The sequence below is a fragment of the Panthera onca genome, chromosome A2 (assembly GCF_046562875.1).
Source record: "Panthera onca isolate mPanOnc1 chromosome A2, mPanOnc1 haplotype 2, whole genome shotgun sequence".
Taxonomy (NCBI): domain Eukaryota; kingdom Metazoa; phylum Chordata; class Mammalia; order Carnivora; family Felidae; genus Panthera; species Panthera onca.
The window spans coordinates 71976525-72000905 of record NC_138340.1 but is presented as its reverse complement, the minus strand read 5'-3'; the positions used below and the strand labels follow the sequence as shown (position 1 = coordinate 72000905).

The 24381-nt window shown below is 45.5% G+C and overlaps 1 protein-coding gene across 3 annotated transcripts in view; it reads right to left on the bottom strand.

Annotated features, from left to right (window-relative positions):
* Positions 1–24381, bottom strand: part of GLI3 (GLI family zinc finger 3) — a 283446-nt gene that overhangs the window by 196534 nt on the left and 62531 nt on the right. The window contains exon 1 of one of the 3 annotated variants that reach the window (XM_060632186.3): positions 20340–20783. The exons of the other annotated variants lie outside the window; for them this stretch is intronic. The gene's annotated coding sequence lies outside the window, so the exon portion shown is untranslated. Of the gene's footprint in view, positions 1–20339; positions 20784–24381 lie in introns of those variants that run through there. 3 annotated transcript variants of the gene reach the window in all.

The window sequence follows — 24381 nt, the reverse complement described above, 5'->3', positions numbered from 1 at the left end:
TATTGTAAAATAAAGGAGCTTCTTTCTTTGCCAGAATTTGCGACTGCACAGCACAGCGACTCCTCATTCACCTGTCTCCAACCAGCTAGCTGCTCAGCTCAATTCACCCCACACAAAGGCTGGAGCCCAGACCTCAATGGACCGAGTGAAACATGTTCAAAACTAGGCTCTCTATTGTGACTGAATTTCTTAACATCTTTTCAAAAAGCGGAGAATGCCTTGAGGCTAAAGGAAGAAACAGGCTAATGGTGAATTGGGAATTCTGAGCAAATTTCAGAGCCCTTTCCTCCTAGCTTTTGAGGTTGAAAGCAAGCTCTTTCCTTTCAAGTTTCAAAGTCCTTTTTCCTCCCGCAGTGTCACAGAAGGATTTGAAAAGAAGGTAATTGTGCTCACAGTCTCCCTGATCAGAGCTTACGTCCTATTTCTGGTATTTCGGAATACTTCTTGCAATAATAGTGCATATAGCTCAATCCCTTAACCGGCCTGCACTCTGCAATTGCTCATTAAATGAACAATTGCGGGTATAAAATGCCTTTTATGTTCAAGGTCTGGATATAAGATAAGCATTCTAGGACTCTAAATTTGGTTTACTAAGGAAACTCTCCATCATTAAATTACAAAACTGAAGTCAGAATATCAGGCTTTCCCAGAAAAGTGGCACTCAGGTTTCGGTGAGCCAAAAGGAAAGGCGGATGGGGGCAGGGGGGTGGGGGGAAGGGGTGAGGGGAGGAGGCAACAAAATGTTAAGGGGAGAGAAAAAAAAAAAAAAAAAAGACTGGATGCTCAGATTTCTAGCCGAATGGGCTTCTAACAGGAGAATAGTATTTCCATGTTTCAGAAGGTCTGAGTGTGTGAAACCTCACCATTTCCATACTGAATGATTAATAATAAAGTCATCTTCAAATGGATTAAAACAGAGGTCTGAGGCCAGGTCAGGATGCAAATGACGATGTCGATGTCGGACCCCTCACAAGCAACCATCGCCCCCCTTCCTTAAGCCAAGAAATAATCCTTTACCCCCACACAGTGCTATAATCTCTGCCATCTCACGGGGTCCCCAGAACAGTCCTACTGCAGCAGGACGAGGGGCTGGGTCCACTGTCCAGATCAGAAACCGGCAAGCAAGGGACACAAGAAGAGTCCCAACCATGCCCTGCTGAACGAAGCCACTCAGCCCTGTTAATGGGACAGGGGGTCTATTTGTGAACAGGTTTGGGGAGTGACACCTGGAGTCTTTAGGCACTCCCAGCCTCGGCCACCACAGCCGTCGCCAAAAGAAGACAGAAAGTAATTCCAGTTTTGTGCATAGACATTTTCAAAACTCCTCTACTCCCCCAGTAAGTTTTTGTGAATGTAACACACCCTTGGGAAGCACCCAGGGGGCCCGAATGACAAATCAATGGTGAGTCATCTGACCTCGGGGCCTGGGTACCATGAGGCATCCCAGCAGCACAGGCGTGAGACGCACACATGCCCTCTGCCCGGCCCTCGCACCCCACCGAGGCTCAGCCAATGGCTTTTGTGCACCACAGCCGCCTGTGAAGTGTTTCCACCAGCCTGGGGCCCCACCCTCCCCTTCTGAGCAAGAAGCAGAGCCCAGGTTTCTGCTTTCCTCCCAGGAAATCGCCTCGCTGTGTTTGGAAAGAGCATTATTTCATGTTTTCCTATGATGCGTCTGTTGCGTCTTGTCAGCTTTACTTCTTTGGTGATTTACATTTCGACGTTCTCTGAATAAAGACCCGAGGGACCCAAGTCCTCGCCTCCCTGTTTCGGAATTCTCCTCCAAGACTTTGACCAAAGAGAGATCAGAAACGAAAAAGGGAAGAGGCTGAGGAGATTCAGAAGCATCGCAGAATTGGACTGCGAAGGAGGAATAAAGTTCCCGTAGGTTTTAGAAGCACAGTCTTGCCTCTTTCCTTCTAGACTGCAGCTAGGTCTCAGCCAGGGGCTGCTCCCTAGAATGTCTGGAGCTTGGCTTCCAAAGGCAGCGAGCGAACAATGCCTTCTCTAAGAACATTTCCAATGCCCTTGGGGTCAGACATGGCCCTTGAGCGGCTACACATACATCTCCCATTGACAATGACTGATGACAGAGGGAGTGGCCCAGATGGATCAGGAGAGAGCACTCCGCTTTGTCTGCACCCTTTAAACCAACTGCAGGGCCTGCAAGACGAGGCCAGCAGCAGGATTTGGAGCTCTGGAGAAATTCCAGTGGCAACCCTCCCCCTAAGATTATGGCATAGCTCTCTCTTCCCGCTTTCATCAAGCAGGATGTCCCAGGTGAAAGGAGAGAAAGCAGAAAATGCTGTCCTCAGAGGACGGGCATCTTAATGTGTGAATATTTCTAGAGTTCTTCTGCCGAAGAACAGAACTTAGTCTAGATCAACCAACTTCCCACCAGCCCGTCACCAGGAACTATCTCCTCCAAAAAAGCAAGTCAGTGCTCAACCCAAGGCTGATTTCTCACCTCCCTCCCCACTACTCCGCTCAGAGTTCCATGCGACTTTAGAAGGGGAGCCGGGGACAGAAGAAAGCAGGCAAGGAAGGCAAAATGGGAATTCAGATCACCTAAAACACCAAACCTGCAATGGCTGTTAGTACCGCTCCAAGCCCAGAGCTCCGCACGCCCAGCGAGCAGCCTCCTGCCTTCTCCAGAGACGATACAATGAGGGCTCCTTGCCCATCTGGAAAATCACGAGCTGATAACGCTATCAGCTTGTCTGAGGCCTCACCAGGCATGCCCGGTGGCCCACAGGGCTTCCGTTCACTCTCCTCCGTGCCTCTGACCCCCGACAAATCCGAGGTCTATAACCCTGTTCATCCTTGCTCCTGGGCATTGGAGACCAGGACAGCAAGGTGTTCCTGTGACCTGAGGAACGCTACCCAACCTGGTGGGGCGTTTAAATCCAAACCCAAACCCAACAGTACTAACCAACTTTGAAAGTTCCAGACAGAAGCCACGAGCCAAGTCCCGCCTACGCCAGGGAAGAGAAAATAAAACAGATGAAACAGAACCCTGAGGGCCCCTGCAGGCATTCCTGTAAAAGGGAGGAGGAGATCTTCCTTATTTTCCATGAGCTTGCGAAGACCCTTCTTCGAATGAAGGATTCTAAAATGTCATGAAGCTGCTTCTATTAGCCTGCTATTAGTTGCTGGGCGCTGCTTACACAGAGTGAGTTAATTAGTGACATCAAAGGAAGCACAATAAATTCTCAGGAGGGCCAAAAATTTTTTTTTCTTTCCGTTTAATAGCGCATTTATGCCTATCTGTGAGTAACAGTCTCACGAACATTTAGGCATTAGAGATGTGTTTCATAACTTGGTTTTCATCTTTTAGATGCATGAAGAGCCTCTCCTTCTCACTTTGCACAAACAGACGTGAACGGTGCGGATTCCAGAAGACTCACAACCAACAGTTTACCAGAAACAATGAAATGCCTGTTCCCAAAGCCGGAACGTGCAGGTCACTGCTGCCCGCCGTGTCCTCTGATGGGACAGGTCCTATCACTCTGGAGATCCACCCCAGCCCATTCAGTGGGAGGACTCAAAAGAGCCTTCTCTTCCTTTAAAGGCACGCAAGAATATTCTGGCAGCACTTTGGAATGGTGGCTTCCAGGTTTGCACCCCTCCTCCACCTCAAGATCAAAGTCCCATTCCCTAACCTTTCTACCATTTTTTAAATTGCAAGAATGAACACAAATTTAACTGGCTTCATCTGCTGTGTTTATGATGCATGGTTTTTGTTTTCAGAAGACTGCATAATGAGAAAGCCTGAGCATATGGCGGTATTATATTTTTAATAAAATTTTAAAGACCATGCTTACTCCATTGCAGAAATCAGACCCTCCCGGAGAGCACATTTAAATATCAAGAGAATATCATTACTGTACCGAAATGAACCAGAGGCTCCATCCCTATGACAAGATTAGGGGAGGGGAGCAAGGCTCACTTTTGCTGACTTAGCCTCTGGACAAGGCCAGGTGGTGCTGGGTCAGGTTTCTACAACAGAAGCTCCCTCTAGCAACCACCCACTTTGACCTCAGCTATGAAATGTGTGTTTGAGAAACGCAAATTAAATGCGTTTGGATTCTTTACAATTTTACCATAGGTAAGGCAGGAGACTGCCTATCCGGCCTGCTTCACTCAGCCATAAAAGTCGGCAAGTTTGTATAACATTTTCAAGTAATGGCTCAGATACCATCTTAGGAGTGAAGCAGGAAGGGCCACAAAACCTAATCTCTCCAGAGCACATGTTCTTGGTCATAGCCAACACAGGATGCTTTGGTACCCGCTCCCCTGGTCAACTGGGCACGGTGGACACCAACTATCCCGTGAGACTGAGAACCAGGACACAAGTCAGACCTTTCTTTTGCCTCTGTTTCAGATTTCTAGGCACATTCAGGAGAACCTAACGTCCCAACACTAAGGGAATGCATTTTTTTAAAGAAGTCCCAGTAAGAACAATTAAGGAAACTGAAGACCAAATTCATCTACCTTTCTAAAATACAAGTAATTTTGTTTTCGCTCATTCTTCCTACCAGTCTCTTTTCTCAAAAGCCTGCCAACTTAAATCTACTAACCACTGACCAATTAATAACAGCTAACATTTTCTTACTATGAGGTTGGAAGGACGATGCTTGCCTGTGTCGCTTTGTCATCACTGTAACTTGATTAGAAAGGCACCGTTATTTGCCAGATGAGAAAACTGTGACACAGGGAAGCTTGGTTACTTACCCAGATCACACAACTGCTCCTCAGGCAGAACCTAAAGCCCACGGAGTGAGAACACTAAAGCCCACACTTAAATATTTGGCTACTGGACCTCCCTACTCAGTGATAAATAAAAAATAAATTTGACTTTTGGTCCAAAATTCAAGTTTGTATAGACCTACAAACTTCATAACTACCCAACTCTGCTGCTACAGGATGAAAGCTGCCATAGATAAGACCTAAACCCATGAGCATGGCTGTGTTCCGATAAAACTTTATTCATGGATCATGAAATGTGAATTTCATATCATTTTCACATGTCCCATTTAAAATGTAACAAACCATTCTCAGCCCATGGTCTGTATAAAAATAGGTAGCATACTGGATTTGACCACAATGGAGGCAAAGTACTACCCTAAAGGAACATTCGTCCTTTCGACACAAAACTTACATCCAGAAAACAACTGGGAACATTCCAGTAAAACTGTAAGAGCAATATTATTGAGTATGAGGAGAAACACTGAGAAATATTCATTTTCTCACACTATTAAAATATTTCCACAATTGGCCAGGTGATTCCACTTCCAGGATATACTGAAGGAAAAAATTAGCAAAGAAGACAATGATTTATATTCAAAGCTGTTCATCATAGTGTTATTTATAAGGAAAACTCATTAACCAAATGCCCATTATCTTATTTGATGGCGTATGGTCATTGACTACAGTGCATGCAAGGATTTTAACGAACACAGAATAGAACTGTACTGATTGGCAAGAACTGCTCCGAGGCCCTCTATGCCAGTCCTAAGAGGTAAGCGTGATTGCGATTTGTGTATGTGCAAAAGCTAAGGCACATATGTCCAAGAAAACACAGCTAGACAATGGCAGAGCCAAAACAGAATCTAGAGCCCATTCACTCACCCGCTACCATGCTTCCAAATTTCTGGAGGAAGGAATCGTAGGAGGAAAAGAAATATATAATTATTTCTACACAAAATTCCTAAATTGAAAAAAAAAAAAAACCCTTAAAGGAAATGTACCAAAACAACATGAAAATACCTCTATGGATTAACTTTTTTCTTTATGTTTCTATATTTCCCGCCATTTTGAAATGCAGAAACAGCTGGTTTGTTTACTTTTACTTCTATCGTAAGTATGACCTTTACAATAAACCTCTAGAGAAGTCCAAATTAAGTTCACCCAGATTGAAAAATTATCCCACAGATTTAGCTCCTGAAGTCTTGTTTCGAAATATTTATTCCACCTCTTAAAATCCAAGTGCCTGGCAGGCTTTTCATACACCTAGTAAATAACTCTTAACACTGACACTGAGCTGTACGGAGATTTCAATAAACTTGTTTATTTACAATTATAGGATTATTTTTTTAAAGATTGATTGATTGATTGATGGAAGTAATCTCTACACCCAACGTGGGGCTTGAACTCACGACCCTAAGATCAAGAGTCACACACTCTACTGACTGAGCCAGCCAGGCGCCCCTAAAATTATATGATTATTTAAATTAGTCCATATCTATACACAAGTGCCTCCCAAACCACACCAAATGCCCTAACCTCCCTCCCTGACAAACTTGGTAACTCAGCTTTCACCAGACCACGCCTGAAAGGTATAGAGGGGAAACTGCATTTTAAACAATCATTACTACCATGGCTAGTGCTCACACTTACTGAGCACTTACTAAAAGCCGGGGTGTGTGCAAGCGCTCCGTCTGTGTTAATCCCTTTGAATGTTCACAGGTCCATCAAGTATGCAGTCTCATCACCCTAGTTCTTCAGGTAAACATCCTGAGGCTTAGCAAGTTTAAGCAACCCGCTTGGAGTCATACTTCAGGTAAGTGGCCAAATCGGCATGACTCCCATCTATTGTAAATGACTAGTAACCCCTGCAAAATCTCTACTTCAAAGTCTCTACTGCAAAGCCCTTAGAACACTGATTTGCTTCCCATTTTTCTATATGTATGTGGGAAGATTACGGTCATTGTGAAAACTATTCTACCTCTCCCTGTGAAAGTTATCAGGAAAAGATACTTCAGACTGCAATCAAGTGACCCGTTATCTTGCCATAGTGTTTCTGGGTTCTGAATAGTTAGCAATTCTGCCAAGGCATACTTAATACTGTCTTCTGTAGGATTGTGTTGCAGACCTGGATGCAAGAAAAAGTCTGAGTACTTGGTTTGTGTTCAAATTAACAACAGCTCCAACAGTTAAAGCCGTACATAGTTTATGGAAGGGGGCAGATGTCCAATAGTTAAAGAAGCATATGGTTTATGGAGAAAGGGGGAAAATTGGTGCTTGGAAGCAGCTTCGCTTGGATTATTTACCAACAAATGAAAGGCCCTTCACGCCGCCCCCAGAGCATACTCCCCTCCCACAGGCTGCAGAGGAACGCTGAATGAGTCAATAAAATCAGCGACACACTAAGCAGGGACCTTCTCCCCAACAAAAGATGATTATCGAATTATGGCAAATTTAAGAAAGTTTTCTCTTTTTTAATCAAGAACAAAACCAGACTACTTCTTAAAATGCACTATTAGGAATTGTAACTGTTCCTAAAAGTGCCAGATATATTTCCATCCATGCAATATTAAAACTAACAAGCATCTTTTCAATTTCTTTTAATGACAGGGTATGCAATAAAAATACAGCAGTGCTTCATTTAGCCAAAGGAGCTGAAGCAAAAAGAAGCAAAATAAATAAATAATAAACTTACATGGGCCACTTACCAAAAATAAAATCATTTAATTCAACCTTTTACAGGAGGTGCGTGTAGCATTTTGAAAGCAAAAATTCTCATAACACGAACCTCTCCACTTAAAAATCACTGCCAGGGGCTGGAACCGGGGCAAGATGTTATTTCTTTTTCAATTTATTTTTTAATGTTTGGGGATTAATGACATCAACAGCCATGTCGTATAATAAGGCAGCACGGTGTAATAAAAAGGGTTAGAAAACGAACGTCCCACACTTGCCTCCAGCCCTTCATCGGTGTGTGACCCAGGGTAACTTGAAATATATCAGACTGTCAGTTGCCTTAGGTAACAGGCAAATAATAAAACTTGCCCCTCGTACTTGCCAGGGTCTTCTGAGGGTTAAAGAGTATATCAAAAAGGATCTATATAAACTATGGCATTTATGAATGCCAGGCACCAGCACTAATCCCCTCATTATCTGTTTGATAGCAACACAAAGCAGGGGGGTGGGCTGCAAGTGCCCCAGGCCAGAAGCTAGGAGGCTGATATAAGGCTTCCCCTTATATCAAATGATACGCCAGTCCGCTCCACCAACCTACTGCGTGAGATGAGGCAGAAAAGTGCTCCAAAATCCACCCCCCCGCCACCCTGCCCGCCTGGGAGCAAACCAGTGCGTACCTTTACCAAGAGCCAGGCTACACATCTGTAGCATTTCTGCTGTTTCAGAACAAGATTCAAGTTAATGACTTGTAATTACAACTGATCATCTCTTTCACTTACGTCTTTGATGTACCTTGGGTCAGGCTCATAATCAACATTTACAAAGCATGCCTACTTGAAACTGGCACTGACAAGACTCCTCTCTTCTCTACTTGGTTTTCAAAGATGACTCAAGACACTTGAACCTTCCTAAGAAAACCACTTTTTGTTTCTCCAAGGATGATATTTACTAAAAAAGAGTACACAAATTCCTTGAGGGTGACGGTTGGCCGCTGACACTCATGGCCCGCTGTTGTACACCGGTGGGCTAAGAGTGGATTTTATAGTTTTAAATGGCTGGAAAAATCAAAAGAAGAAGAGTATTTTATAACACATGAAAAGTGTGTGAATTTCAAATGACAGCGTCCACAAATGCACAGCCAAGTCTGTGGATTCTCATATCATCTGTGGCTGCTTTTGCACTACAAGAGCAGAACTTGAGTAGTGACGAGAGACCAAATGGTCTATACAAATCCTGAAATCGCTACTAGCTGGCCCTTAATGGGAAGCATGTGCTATCCTCTGACTTACCTGTCTGTCTCAGGACATGCTAGGAACACCCACCAGTGAAATGATGGGGCATACCTGGGAAACATACAAAATAAGGCAATGCCATTTTCAAAGAACTTAGTATTGAATTGATGCTTCCAAACCTTAAGAGAACTCTAAGGTGGATCACCCCCATTTTACAGATGAAGGAATCAGGTTTAGACACGTGACCTTCGCCCAAAACCACAAGTCAGTAAAGCTGGGGATGAAATCAGTCCCCCATGATTCCAGCCCTGACAACGTATATGGTTAGTGAAAGGAGGATTCAGGCTTTTCTCGTAAACCTGAAAACAGAATACATTTCCTGTCTCCCCTCTCGATGTGCTAAGTGCCAAGAGAACTAATGAATTTCAAATATACAGTCTGAGGAGCGTGTGATTAAGGGTGGGCCTTCTTATCCAGCTTAGCGTATGTCTGCAGTTGTCTTCGCTCTGCTTGCTTTTTTCAAGAACAATCACAGAACACACAAGTACACATTTATGTCAAAAGTGACACACTCTCCTTGGAAGTTAAAGGGGATAGAGCTCATTTCCCACACAACAAGCTATTTGATGCACCTTTTTTTTTTTTTTTCAAAGTACCAGGAAAAGTACCCTCCATTGAGCCAGATATATTCCCTCATGACCTGTTTCTAAAAACAGGACCACCCAGAGTGCGCGCACTTTTGCCAGCAGGGATAGAGAAGGCTCACGCAAGAATCAAGGTTTGAGACTTCCTAGTCCCACCAAATTTGGGGCTCTCCTGACCAGATGCAGCAGCAAATGCTGTCAGGGTTCCCAGACAGTGTTTCTGCAACTTGCATGAAAAACTGGGTCCAGGGGGTTTAGGTCTGGCTGAGTCAAAGAACACAAAGAACACACACGGGCTCGGGCTGGCGGTTCTGCACTCTAGTCACACAGACGCATCCTTGTCAAGGTTCCCGTGTGCCCCAGCACCTAACCTGACCTTCCGAGAGGTGTATAAACAAAAGGCTGCTGCCCTCGTGGCTCCTGTGACTGTGGTTTTCCTAGACATGGCATTGCCGGAGAAAACAGCCACGGCGTTGGTACAATGGACAGGTGGACAGTCAACTTGGCGTTGAGAGACGGCTACTGGAAAGAAAAAGTTCTTCAGGTGTGAGGGTGGGTGTCCAGACCCCGGGGACCTTCTTAGAGGACGTCTGGGAAAGTCTTAGGTGAATCTACTCTAATTCAGATTGTCAAGAAGGCTGGCCAAACCCCACCTAACCCCTCAGGGACGCCTTCAACCATAGTATTAGCAATGGCTCTGATGCTCCAAGATAGTCCACCTTGGCCTTGAGGGCGTCTGCATGGTTTTGTTTGTTTGTTTTTGCACTTTTCTTTCTTCTTTAATTCACATCTTGCTGACACAAGGGGAAATTCGTACTTCTTGGCAGAAAAGCTTTAACTTTACTGCCAAGCCATGCATGCAAAGTCTTCCATTGCCGTCTCATTGCCTGGAACACTTCGACTCAAGTCTTCAGGAAGAGCTGGAGAAGACAGCAACCAAAACATATCATCCAGGCAGTTTTATTGTGCCTGACAATTCTATTAATTCTATTGGGTCTCTTCCATCTATTCTATAATTTATAGGGGGAAAAACGTCCCAGTAAGGTCCAGCTAGCAAATGTAACAGCCCTCCCTATAAAAGCATTGCGTTCTCTGTTTGCTGAGCAGAACATCAGCAACCACCGCAACTTTGGTCCCGGCTCAGTCTCAAAAGAAGTTGCCTCCCCTTGGCTCTCAAGTAGTGCAGCGACAGTAAAGGAAGCTCAATTTTATTTGTCTTCCTTCCTATGCATTACTGGTGCTGGATTCCCGGGGAGGAGCGGTCCAGCAGAGGAAGAAGGAAACGCTTTTTTTTTTTTTGACTTCCACCTGGTCTTCAAATCTGCACCACAAACCCATCTTTTCCTGCCAAACAGCAACAGTTTTTGCAAATTACGGAATTCCATCCAAGCACTGTTTCTGGGCAATACTGACCTCTTTCTGAAGTATTCAGGCAATCGTCTTCCTTGCCAAAGGCCTCATAAATTACTCGGAGTAAAACCGAGACGGGCGCTGACCTCTATCCACCTGCCTTCCCTTTCATTCGATTCCTTCTTTGCGCCATGTTAAAGAGTACTTTTTAACTGCCACATACCCTGATGCTGACACCAGGGATGCTCATCCCAGCCACCAGCTCGCCTCTTTCTTAGAGTCGCCTCCCTCTGATTTGCCTTTTCTCCAGCTAAATCTCTGTTGGACCCAACACCGCCTCCGTCTGATACACCATCTCTCTTCTATACACATCAGAACCACTGAACAAACCCTAAGATCTCCTGACCACCAGTGTCTGGACTTTGTATGGCTTGCACTGGACTCCTGAAGTTGTCTGCAGTGTTCCAAGAAGTGTCATTTGGCTGTTTTAATGGCTTCCTCTCTGCACCGATGCTTCCATTCAAGTAACTTTTAAGTACCTGTCTTTCTCTATCATTTAAATTTGAATGCCTCCAAAATGTGAATATCCAGGCCACTGTAAATTCATTTACCCAATTTTAATCGGTCTAACAAAAATCATCGCTGGCCTGGGTGGCCAGTCTGGTTAAGCACTGGGCTCTTGATTTTGGCTCAGGTCATGATCTCATGGTTTGTGGGTTCCAGCCCTGCACTAGGCTCTGCGTTGACGGTTCAGAGCCTACTCGACATTATCCCTCTCTCTGTGTCTCTCTCTGCCCCTCACCCACTCTCTCTCTCTCTCTCTCTCAAAATAAATAAAAAAACTATAAAAAAAATCATCGCTAAAAATATCCTGTACATACCCCTGCACTACAAAGTTCTGAAAAGTGTTAATGTTTATTTTGAGAGAGAGAGACAGAGACAGAGAGCGAGCAGGGGAGGGGCAGAGAGAGAGAGGGAGACACAGAATTCAAAGTAGGCTCCAGGCTCCAAACCGTCAGTGCAGAGCCTGACGCAGGGCTCGAACTCATGAATTGTGAGACCATGACCTGAGCCAAAGTCAGACGCTTAACCAACTGAGCCACCCAGGTGGCCCCAAAAGGTGGGGTTTTACTATGGTTGTATGCTCCCGTGTTTCCATCCATTTAAAGAGTCTACAAAGAGGTTTCTTTTTTTTTAAGTAATTAAACTCCACATTCTAGGAGTTTTATTAGTGCAAGAGAAAGCAATAATGAAAGATGAAGAATTAAAACCTATTCAACAGACTGCACTCCCTGGCAGGTATAGTGAATCTGTTGAATACCTTTTGCTTTAGAGCAACCCCCTACAGAAACCACAGAAACCACCAAAAGTTCTAGTAAATTACTTCCTTATCCAACATGAACTGTCTTGCTGTGTTCCTATTTGAAAATTTTAGGAGTTAAAATAATTTGCAGAGCATCAGGGTTTTCATGGGGGGCTGGGAGGATTTTTATTTAATTACTTTTTAATATAACCCCCTCAGAAATACGGATTCGTAAAACCCAAAGACAGACCCATTTTTCCACATGAACCCTGAAAAAAAATGAGAAAAGAGAAGCCACAGATTAGCTTAATGACACTGATCAGGTCACGAAAAGAAATGTGTCGCACAATTTATCGTGTCATTAAAAACTGTATAAGGCCGGTGCATTTGGGGGTCTCCTTCCCCACTCACTCCATGGCTGGCCTTGGTTTCATTGAAAACTAGCCGCTGGTGATACCAAGTCCTGAACCTGTTTACTGCTCTGCCATACTGACCACGGAAAAGAACACTTAAAAATCTCCTTAAAAGTGAACAAGTGAATTCTGTAAAGTCACTGATCATCGCAACATTCTCAACAACTCAATCAAAGACGTAGAACCCGGTCTGGCAAAGGAGCTTCAAACCATAGAAAAAATACGCTATGCTGGGAAACAGGTATCTCATGAATCCTAAAATCTCATACATTTGATCTTAATTCCAAGAGTGAAAAACGTGCAGTACGGAAGACCAAAACACTGTTACAAGTTCCTGTGACCCACTGCCGAAAAATCTTCTCCTCTGCTTGCAAACCTTCCAGGAAGCCAGGGGTCGACAAGACCAATCAATCCCAAACTGCCTGGCCTGAATACAGGCTCTGTGCACAAGGAACCACCTTCAGCCTCCTCCCTCCCCAGCCTCTGAGGCTGCACCCCTCCTGCCCAATGCCTCCAGGGCATCTCTCCCACTCTCCATAACTAGATGCATATTTGTTTATCTCGGCCAGGAGAACCCCTAGAATGTGAGCTCCCTGAGGGCAGGGGCTGCATCTAGCTGATGCGGGTTCTCTTACACACCAAGCACACCACAGGCACTAGAGAATCCCCCGGGGGGGTGAATCCGGAACTGATATGCAGAAGGACTAGCAGGTGCTGTCTGATCTTGACCAGGCAGGTCTGCTGCTGCTACCGTGTTGTTTCCAAGGGGGGGTGGCAGCATCGACCTGATCAGGATGAAGGCCAAGGAGGAAAGGATTCTGGGGTGTCCGGGGGGGGGTCTGGCAATGGGGCCCCAAGAAACAAGATGCCAGAAACGGAAGCATAGCTTTAAACAGGGGAGGGGTGACGAAGAAGGGAGAGAGGGAAGGAAATCAGCTATGGCACCATTTCTCCAGGGGCTGGTTCTGCTTATCTGTGCTCCTTTTACTGTTGCCAGATTATTAAGAACATCATGTTGGGGGGGGGCGCCTGGGTGGCTCAGTTGGTTAAGCATCCGACTTCGGCTCAGGTCATGATCTCACAGTTCGTGGGTTCGAACCTCGCATCGGGCTCTGCACTGCCAGCTCAGAACCTGAAGCCTGCTTCAGATTCTGTCTCTCTGTCTCTCTGTCTCTCTCTCTCTCTCTCTGTCTCTCTCTCTCTCTGCCTCTCCCCACCCCACCCCCTCTCTCAAATATAAACATTAAGAAAATTTTTTTTAGAAGAACATCATATTGTTGTTCATCAATTTAAGGCTAGTGTCCTTTGATGGCAGATAAAACATTAAGGACACCAAAGCAATGAAGAGTGAAAATAAGCAAACAGACAAAGGACACATACTGTTCTACCAAGGGACTCCCTCCCAACATCAGTGTTTCACCTGTTCAAGGTGGAGATTTGTCATGTGTCCAATACTCGCTTCGTGGGAGTCACTGGGGAGATGAAAATGTAGCCACACATATGAGAGAAGTGTAGAGTGATTCGTAGTTTACAGAGATACCCATACAACTGGAAATATACCGACAAATACCTGGCTCTCCTCAAGACACTGAATTGTCGGGTTGGATGTGTTTACAGAAGGTATTGATAAGTTTTAAAGAGATACACACAATTGATGGATTAAAGAATAGTAATTTAAGAAACAAGCCTTTCCCTCCACGTACAGAGAGAGGGGGCGGCAGAGGGGAGGAAGGTAACTGCCAGTTCCTTGCAAGGGCAGGGCATTTTTATGTAGCACATGGGTTCTTTTTTTTTTTTTAACTCTCAGTCTTTCATCTTCTCTCTGGTGAGGACTGCATTTGCCACAGGCTGATAAGTGAATGTGGCAGAACTTCAAAACTCATGTCAGCCAAAGAATCTAGAGACAGAGAGAAAAAAAATCAGACATAAAGCTGGTAAAAGGCAGCTATAAATTTTTTTAATGCCTTTTATTTAATTCTACCAAAAGATCACACAGCAATGTGATCTAGATTTGGTCCATCTCTCAAACTCGGCTCACGCACGCACATGGCCTAAGTCCAACTCCTTACCCCAAAGATGTGGTTTTCATTAAACCAGTAAACCCAGGCAAGTTGCTTGTAAGACCAATGTGTTAATAAACTCTTTCCTCTGAAGGCCATTCGAACCTTCAAGTTTACTGGGGCGAATCAAGAACTGATAAAGAAGAAAATAACAGGACAGAAAACGTAATTCTCCACGTAAAGATGAGAGCCCAGCCTGAAGCCCACAGCCATTAGCTACAATTTAGATCAGTCCTTGGTACCTTGTTAAGAGAACTTCATTACTCTCATCCTAACTAAAAGGAACTCCATGGAAAGACAGGACAAGAACACGGTCCACGCAAGTTCACGCTGCTCTTTTACTTTCTGTTCAAGAGACAGAGGTGCAGGGGGGCCGAAGAGGCATGTGGACACATGAAGCTGGTTAAAATGCCATCTAACACCAGGGCTACCAAGACATCTACTAGAATATTTACAACAGCACCATTTGTAACCAAGAATCTGAAACTGCCAAATGCCTGTCGGCAGTGGAAAGGAGCCACGTCGTGGCACATTGGCGCACAAAGGAATACTACAGAGCAAGGTGGACGGACATCTACAGCTACCCAGAAGAGGGGTGCATCTTACAAACATAATGTAGAGCAAGAGGGAAGAAGCCAGACACAAATGTACCAAGTACAAAAACAGCCACAACTCACCTACGCTGGTAGAAGTCGGGGTGAGGGGGCTCAGAGGAGCTTACGATGGTCGGTTTCTGGGGCTTGGTGCCGGCTGCACAAGTACATCTGGTCTGTGAAAATCTACAACATGTGCACCTCCCTACACGCATCCTTCCTTCAGTGGAAAGTGGGAAAAACTTCCAAACCGTTTCTAAACATCCTCTTCTTCAGACTCCACTCATGTGCTCCCATTCCCAAGTGCTATTCTCTTTCTTAAATATGACACTTCCACCTGTGTATTTTAAGTGGCTTAATACAAATACACTCAGGGGCACTAGGGTGGCTTAGTCAGTTAAGTATCTGACTCTTGATTTTGGCTCAGGTCGTGATCTCATGGTTCATTGTTTCGAGTCCCACATCAGGCTCTGGGCTAACAGCACGGCGCCTGCTTGGGATTCTCCGTCTCCCTCTCTCTCCGCCCTTCCCCTGTTCTCTCACTCTCTCTCTCTCTCAAAATAAGTAAATAAACACTTAGAAAATACAAATACATTCAAACTCACACCATCTAAAAAAGTGTTACTCTACAACAGAAAAAAAAAACAAAAACAAAAAACTCCCTAATAGGCAGGGGTGGGGGTGGGAGGGATGAACAGGCAGTTCATTGCAGAAGAAATTTAAATGCACCAGGAGAAAATAAGACGCAGTTTTCAACTTCATTACATAATAAAGGAAGTGAGCACTGAAACAGGACACTGGTTTTTTGTTTGTTTGTTTTTTGGCCTTGCTACCAAATTAGGAAGAGTGGGTAAAGGCTGAGTGAGTAAAGGAGAAAACCACATTGCCAGCAGGGTAAAAGCAGTACATTGAGTACTCTCACGTTCCTGTCCACCAGTTTGGTGACCTGTGTGACAAGTCTTAAATGTCTATCCCAGATGGCCCAATACTCCCTTTGCTGGGTACATATCCAAAGGAGTCATTTAGCTTCCATGCAAAGTCTTGGTTTCAAGGATGCTTGCTGAAATGCTATGTGTAACAGCAGGGAACTCCTAAACGGCCCAACAATAGGAGAGGAATAAGCAGAGAGGAGAGGTGGGAGGCCAGGAAAGAAGCGTAGACCAGAATGGTCACAGGGGTGGTTATCTCTGCGCGGTCGATGAGGAGTGGTTTTTATTCTCTTCCACTTGCTGCATTTTCTCACATTTTTCTAGAATTAAAAAAAAAAAAAAAAGCCTTCAAGGAATATTTAATTTAGAGAGAAATAGGTCTTTGCAGAGCTATCTCAGGCTTAAATATTATCCATTTCCTACACAGAGCGCAATGGCTCTTTAAGAGAGCTCTTGGTCTTTGTGAAATATGAGTTAGCGGTAAATAAGAGTGATGCCAGAACCCTCACCGCAATTGCCACAATCAAGTATTTGAGCATTTTTTTTCCCCTTTCCTAAATCCCCCTCGGGGGTGGGAAGGAGGTATTACGCACTCTTTGAGCTCATGCCCAGTTTAACCCTGATTCCCCAGACAAAATACAACCTGTGAGGATTCATGTGTCTCTCCTCCCTGCAGCTAACACCCAGCTGACTCAGCACACGGCTATTTATTAATCATTCTGCGTGCAATCACACAGTTCTAGAAAAACTGCAATGGCAATGTCTTCCCCTGCAAACTCACACTGTTTTTTCCAGCTCTTCTGACCCTCTGCAGCTCTAGGCACTATATTGTCAGATCACTCTGTCCAGCCTCTCACCTTGGCTTGGAACAAATGTTAGATTCAAAAGTGTTGGTTGAGACTGCAAAATTCTCAAAGGTTGCTCAGAAATATGGGATGTGTAAAAATAATAATAATAACAACATAATAAATAAATAAATAAATAAATAAATAAATAAAGGCGGGCGGGGGGGGAGGCCTGGGTGGCTCAGTCGGTTAAATGTCTGACTTCAGCTCAGGTCATGATCTCACGGTTTGCGAGTTTGGGCCCTGCGTCAGGCTCTGTGTGCACAGCTCAGGGCCTGGAGCCTGCTTGAGATTCTGTGTCTCCTTTTCTCTCTGCTCCTCCCCTACTTGTACTCTGTCTCTTTCTGTCTCAAATAAACGTAAAAAAAAATTTTTTTTTACAGAAATCTGGATGGGATGTGATTTTGTGCCCTTTTCCACCATATAAGTAACTGTGTCATGCGTTTCACAAAACAGTATGTTTTTGGCTTCTGTACGTGAAAATCTTAGGATTTTAAAAATCCTTTCCGACAAGAAGAACTGAAAAAGGAGATCATGAGTCAAAGCACATACGGAAGGAATTAGACAGGAGAGTTTCCAACTCCTATGCCATGATGGGGAAGCGATGTGAAGATATACATGTGTAGAAAAAAGGCTAGAAGGGAATGTGCTAAAATGTTAATTTTCACCCATATGTGATTAGTGGAATTAGGGTGAACTTTAGTTTATTTTGCTATGTTTTTCAATATTTTCTACATTCAGTATTGCTTTGCTATTAGAAAACCATAATCAAATGCTACAGGACACAGAAAGTGCAGTGAGACAGAAAGGACAGAGGCTGGGCATCAAAGGCCCTGGGATGTGGGGCTTCTCACAACATGAGAGTTTATAATTTCCAAAGGTACTTTTTCCAAAGGTATGCTGATGCTTGGCACTGGACTCTCTTGAGGATTCCCCTTCCCACTGCAGAAAACATCGGACATTCATTATCCACACAGGGGTTAGATACTAGAAAAATAAAGGAAAGACCTAAGACCATGTTTTATCTATTTCTACTAGGAATTCTCCCCCATGTTTTAATGATGTTTTGGGGGCAAGGGAGGAATGTCTCTTTTTTTACCCACAAAAGTTAAGCACAGTGTGCCCTCACACTGACCCTAAGGATAAAATCATGTGAACAGCTCCAAAATGAGGCAGGGGACCCCTGCAGGATTCACACATGCTGCTCAGGTCCCAACAGCTCATTTTGGGTGGATCCCCTAGGTGCCCTCACTGCCCCACCATGGGCCTGTAGGACAGAAGATAGACAACACTTTGGACGGTCACCGCGGAGGATCCCCGGAGTTGGAGAGCTTGCACTACTGTGTTTCTATCAATCATCACAATTAGATGGTAAAATGAAGAAGCGGAAACACTTAACGGGCTAAAAAGATGAAGTGGCCTCAAAACCATCCTCGGCACCGCCGTCCTGGGTCAGAGCCCGTCCTGAGGCTCCCTCCCTGGGTGGTGCGTGCAGCCCCGGGGATGGACAGTGCTCAGACATCCCAACTCCCCTGGTCTGCCCTCCCACCTGGGCTCCATCGCACTGCCCAGGATAGGAGAAGAGCCTTCAGCAACAGAGGTGAGATTTACCCTGGAGTAAAGGTAACACAAGTCCTCACTTACTGTTAGCAGCTTGCATTTAACAGGACACTTGAAGAGCTCTGCATGGACTCTGCAGCTGCCCTGTAAGCTGTGAAGAGGACCGCACATTGTACAATGGCGGAAACCGAGGCTCAGAGAGATGAAGCCCCCTATTCAGAACCCCATTGGTAGGGAACGGCAGTCAGAGCGAGACAGACAACCAGTCAAGACAACCGGCCAACGAGTGCGATCCTCCCCAACCCCAGCAGCACCTCTGGTGAGACCCTGCCCTTTGGAGGGGGGGACCGCTGTCAGCCACTTACTGATGGTCCCTCGCTATCTTCCTGCCAAGTCAAGCTGTCGTGACAACGGTTAGGTTTTCCTCTTGCATCGTGCCACAGGTAGCTGCACTGTCGGGGCTCCTGAAATGCCTGAAGCCTGGCTCATCTGGGGAGATAGAGCCTTCATGAGCACCAGGCTGGGTGAGCTGGGCTGCCCTTGACAGACACACAGGCAAGAACAGTCTAACACACTCTGAGAGCTCTCCTCCCTCGTGTGTTCCTGCACAGCCCAAGTTACTCACTTCTAAGGCCCAAGTCTGGCTCTAATTTCTGGAAAAGGAGTTTTTAAACTGTGTTAATATTACCTTTGTGGTCTCTATAATAAGTCTGGTGACATGAATGAATGAGCGTCCTGCACAGACCTGGGGTAACAAGGTTGCAGTCCATTTTTGCTTTTGTGTAAAGCTGCCCCCTCTTATTCTGATCTAGACGTCAATACACAGAATAATATTCTCCAACAACGTTTCTTCTGTATTTTCCTGTTCTCCTTCCCTTTCTTCACTTGCCTACCAGAATAGACCTGCCAGAAGAATGACTAGAACATTCCAAACCAGGCTCCTGTCCTAAGCACATAGGGTTTTCTGAGTCACTGGTCCCCCCAAAGCAGAAAGAACCTCGGGTAATTCTGCAGGAACACTATCAACTGAAATAACAGCCAGTGGCCTCAAGAAGGGCCTGTGTTCTCTCCAAAGTAGAAGGGACCCAGGGCAGACAAGGGAGAAAAGTAAAAGCTGTCACTGAGAACAAAAGCAGAGCTCATCCATTCGGTTCTTACAACTTTATACGTGTGGACATTACGTATTGGACACGCACCTGGCCACTGCCACGTGGCTTTGGTTTCTGAGACGTGTTGAGGGATTACAGAAATATTTTGGCCAACTGTGATAACTCTACAAAATATCCCAACTTAAGATTTCTTCCAAAGGACCAAAAGGACAACGCAAAGCAGATTCCTGATGGTATCGGACTAAAAACAAAATTAAACGTAGGATGGTTTCACGTGTTCTACAGGGTAAAACTTGGCAAATATGCCAAGGGCATTCATGGTCAGAGTATAATAAAAATACACAACCGTTCCAATTGCTCCCAACTTTCAGGGGGCACTTTTATCACACTGAGAATCAATTAAAGATGGCCATCACCTGTTAACACTGGGCACCTAGTTTTTCTTTTCTGCCTTCTTCCACCTAAACCAGGTAAACTCCCCCATCCTCAAAGTTGCAGATTTTGTTTGGCCACTCTCATCTGTGAGAAAAGCGGGGAACTGACCCTCCGATTCTGGTTTCCTGACTGGCTCCCTGGGAACCGGTTCCACATCGCGTCTACAGAGGACACTCTGTGTCCGTCTTTCCACCGAATCCACCTCTCGGCCGACTCCACGCACTTGGCCTCCTTCACCCCCGACGCCTGTGTATTCATTTCCTCCCCTGGAAACATCCACAGCTCCGTGTTGCTAACCAGCTGCCGGAACGGAGCGAAGCCTCAGACATCGGCCCTTTGCCGGCCGACCTGGGAGTTCACGGTGCCTCTTCACCGACACACAGAGCATAACTGAAGCCCGTCTCGGTTCACACACACAAAAAAAGCCTTCACATGTTCACAGACCTCCTCTTTCATCTGCAGCTTCTGTTCGCTTTTGATGAACTGTGTTCGTCCGCTGCCCCCTCCCTGGGGCCGCACAGAGGGTGACAGCACGGCCGTGGAGTCTGGCTGCCGGGGTTCAAGGCCCCGCCCCTCTCTGCACTCAGCTTCGGTTCCTCGTCGGCGGCGCGGGCGCGAGCCGAGCAGCGGGCTTGCAGCGAGGATTAAGCGGACGCACATGAGAAGCGTGCTATAGATGTTAGTTCTCAGAAGAACCTCTCACCCCACGCTGCAGACGCTCTGGCGGCAGAGTGTGGGATGTCTCTGCTGCCTGATTTATAGAAATTCAGCCGGTTCCCTCGGAGTCGCACCCATTGTGAGTCCTTTCAGTTCCAACCAAGAGAGGCCTTGAGGCTAGCTGATCAAAAAACGCACCGCGAGTGTGGCATTTCATCCACCTCCCCCGGGGTCTGTAACCCACAGGGATCGATGTTTTTAGCTGCCACTTGGCGGTGACGCGAGCGCGAATAAAGTCCACGGGATCAATCTCCCCCCCCCCCCCCCGCCCCGCCCCAAATGCTCGCCTTCTGCACCTCAGTCCAGTTGTGCGAGCCGAGGAAACAAACTTCACCCCTCTAGGCCTCGGTCGCCTCCTTTTGAAAACCGGAGGTGACGGCAGTTTCCCTTACAAACGTTCTGCGGGCAGGGAACAAGCTTAGTTTCGCAAACTTCTGTGGAAAAGCAAAACCTGTGGGAGTAAGTTCGCCCGCTAAGATGAATAATAACACAGCGACATCCGAAGCTAGTGAGTGCCATGCTGTGCGCAACCCTTCACGGCACTGATTTCCTTAAATCTTCACCACAATCTTAACGATTCCTATTTTGGCAGGAAGAAAACCAAAGCTCAGAGAGGGTAAGAAACTTCCCCGAGGTCACACAGCAGAGTCAGAAACAAAGCCTGGGCCCAGGGAATCCTCAGCACTGCTGTCATTTGTGGCGTGTCTGAACTTGTCCACTGAGCTCCACGTCACACACAGAATGATGGAGGAGGACAGCCACACGGGTGAGCCAGCAAGGTCATCCAAATCAGGTATGGTGACCAATAAGTGTCAGATGTCCCAGCCAGCCTGTCATGAAACCCCATCTCTACTGGATTTAATGTGCACTCAGACCCCATTACCCGTACCCCACATATGTTGGGGCTGACCCAAGGATATCCTCAGAGATTCGTCAAGATGCCAGAAGGAGCTGGGTTCCAAGCAGAGGTCCAGAGAACGCCGCCTCCACAGTTTTGTGTGCTGCTTTGCCCCTAGGTTCTGACAAATCCTGTTCAGGCCCATACACTACTCTGTTTCTCTGTTTCTCTCTCTCTCTCTCTCCCTCCCTCCCTCTCCAGGTGCTTGGCCCAGCTTGGCCCCAAAACCTCCTCAGTCAGAAGAAACAGAACAAGACATGAATTCATGCAAACAGATGCCCAAAGTTAGCTGTACAAATAACAGCCTCCCAGCCCCGGTCTGAACTCAGCTGGGACGGCCTGCCTCCTCACCCTTCAAGGGTCTCAGACAACCTGCTTCTTTTAGCCCTAGGCTACGGAGTAAAAGAAAAGGTCCAAAACTTAATTTGGCGAGGATTTCCTCCAAGGCACCGCTTCCCGAATCTTCAACGAGCTGTGCTGCTCTTCTCCGGACCTGAGTTGAAGGCAGCGTATCGATCGCCAGGTCTGCAGTCCAACTCCTGAGCTCCGCTGCCTGGAGGGGCTGGGAAAGCCGGCAGGGCCCAGGAGCCCAGGAGGAGCGCAGGGGCTCTGCCCTCCCCTGGGCACCCGTAAAACCCTTCCCTGAATCTCTAGGTGATGGCCAACATACTGGACAGAAAGCACACACCAGACTAAAATAAGGGAGCGGACCCAGGTCATAAGTGAACACTGCAAGGGGCCAAGAACGGGGCACTTGTGTTTATTCCCCTGTAATTTGCCTACTTACTGAGCCTTGTTGTGTGACACAGGGCATTGTGCCAGGGAACGATGGGACCATCTCTGTACTCCCTCTGGGAGCTTACAGGCCCCTGGCAGAGCTTGTACTCTAGTGGGGGTCAGTGGAAGTGGAGGGGGGTCAGCAAAGTCCCCAGGGGACCCTCAGACTGAGTAACGGGAAACAGCTCGAGATTCCAGCACTGGGAGAAGAGAGAACCGGGGGGACGGTAGGCACAGGCGGTCGGCACATTCAAAGAACAAAAACATACAGGCCACTCCTGGGACTTCAAACATAGAGGAAGGTGTCATCGTGATGGGTCCTCCGGAAGCCAGGGGCACTGAAAGTGAAAAGGTTAACAAGGGGGCAAAATGAGGCCACGTCCACTGCCATCACCGGCCTGCAGGTGAGGAGGCCCAAGTGCAAAAAGGCAAAGAACAGATACAGTAAATGGCAGCGTCCTTCTGACGCCAGGACCCAAGCCTGTGACCCATGATCTCCAGTTCCATTTTTCTGCGGCTTTAAAATGTAGAAACATAAACAAAGCAGGCAAGAATATCCAATGGGAAAAAAGAATGTCTCTTCAACAAATGGTGTTGGGAAAACTGCACAGCAACATGTAGAAGACTGAACCTGGACCACTTTCTTACATAATACACAAAAATAAACTCAAAAAAGATTAAAAACCAAAATGTGAAACCTGAAACCATAAAAGTCCTAGAAAAGAGCACAGAACTTCTCTGACATAGGCCATAGCAACATTTTTCTACATATGTCTCCAGAGGCAAGGAAAATAAAAGCAAAAATAAACTATTGGCACTATATCAACATAAAAAGCTTCAACACAGCAGAGGAAATGATCCACAAATTAAAAGATAACCTACAGAAGGGGAGAAGGTATTTGCAAATGACACATCTGATGAAGGGTTAGTATCCAAAATATATAAAGAACTTATACACATCAACACCCAAAAAAACAAATAATCCAATTAAAAAATGGGCAGAAGAAGCGAACAGACATTTCTCCAAAGAAGACATCCAGATGGCCAAGAGACACAGGAAAAGCTTCTCAACATCACTGATCATCAGGGAAATGCAAATCAAAACGACAATGAGATACCACCTCACACCTGTCAGAATGGCTAAAATCAAAAACACAAAAGACAACAAGTGTTGGTGAGGATGTGGAGAAAAAGGAACCCTCTTGCACTGTTGGTGACAATGCAAACTGGTGCAGCCACTGTGGAAAACAATGTGGAGGCTCCTCAAAAAGTTAAAAATAGAGCTACCCTATGACCCTGCATTCACACTACTGGGTATTAATCTGAAGAATACATAAACACTAATTCAAAGGGATACATGCACCCCTAGCAGCATTATTTACAACAGCCAAACTATAGAAGCAGCCCAAGTATCCACTGACAGATGAATGGATAAAGAATATTGTGTGTGTGTGTGTGTGTGTGTGTATATATATATATATATATATATATATATATATATTCTGCTATATTATGTATGTATACTATTATTTATATCCTGTTATATATGGATGTTATACATATATAATATTCCTTTACATATATGTTACATACCTACATACATATATACATATATATATAACAGAATATTACTCCACCATAAAAAAGAATGAAATCTTCCATTTGCAACAATATGGTTGGAGCTAGAGAGAATAATGCTAAGTGAAATCAGTCAGAGAAAGGCAAATACCGTCTGATTTCATTCATGTATGGAATTTAAGGCACAAAACAAGTGAGCAAGGGGGAAAAAAAGAGAGAAACAGACACACAAGCCAAGACTCTTAACTACAGAGAACAAACTGATGGTCACCAGAGGGAAGGTGGGGGATGGGTGGGTGAAATAGGTGATGGGGATTAAGGGGAGCACTTGTACCACCTGAAACTGAATGTTAACTATTCTGGAATAAAATAAAATGCAGAAATTAAAAATGTCAAACTTGATGCAAGGATGATCATTAGCAAGCAGTTTAACAAGGGGATGCAGGGACTAAAGCCAAACTGCAAAGGGAATCAAGTTCAAAATCGAGTTTAAAATCATAGACAAGGAAACCATCA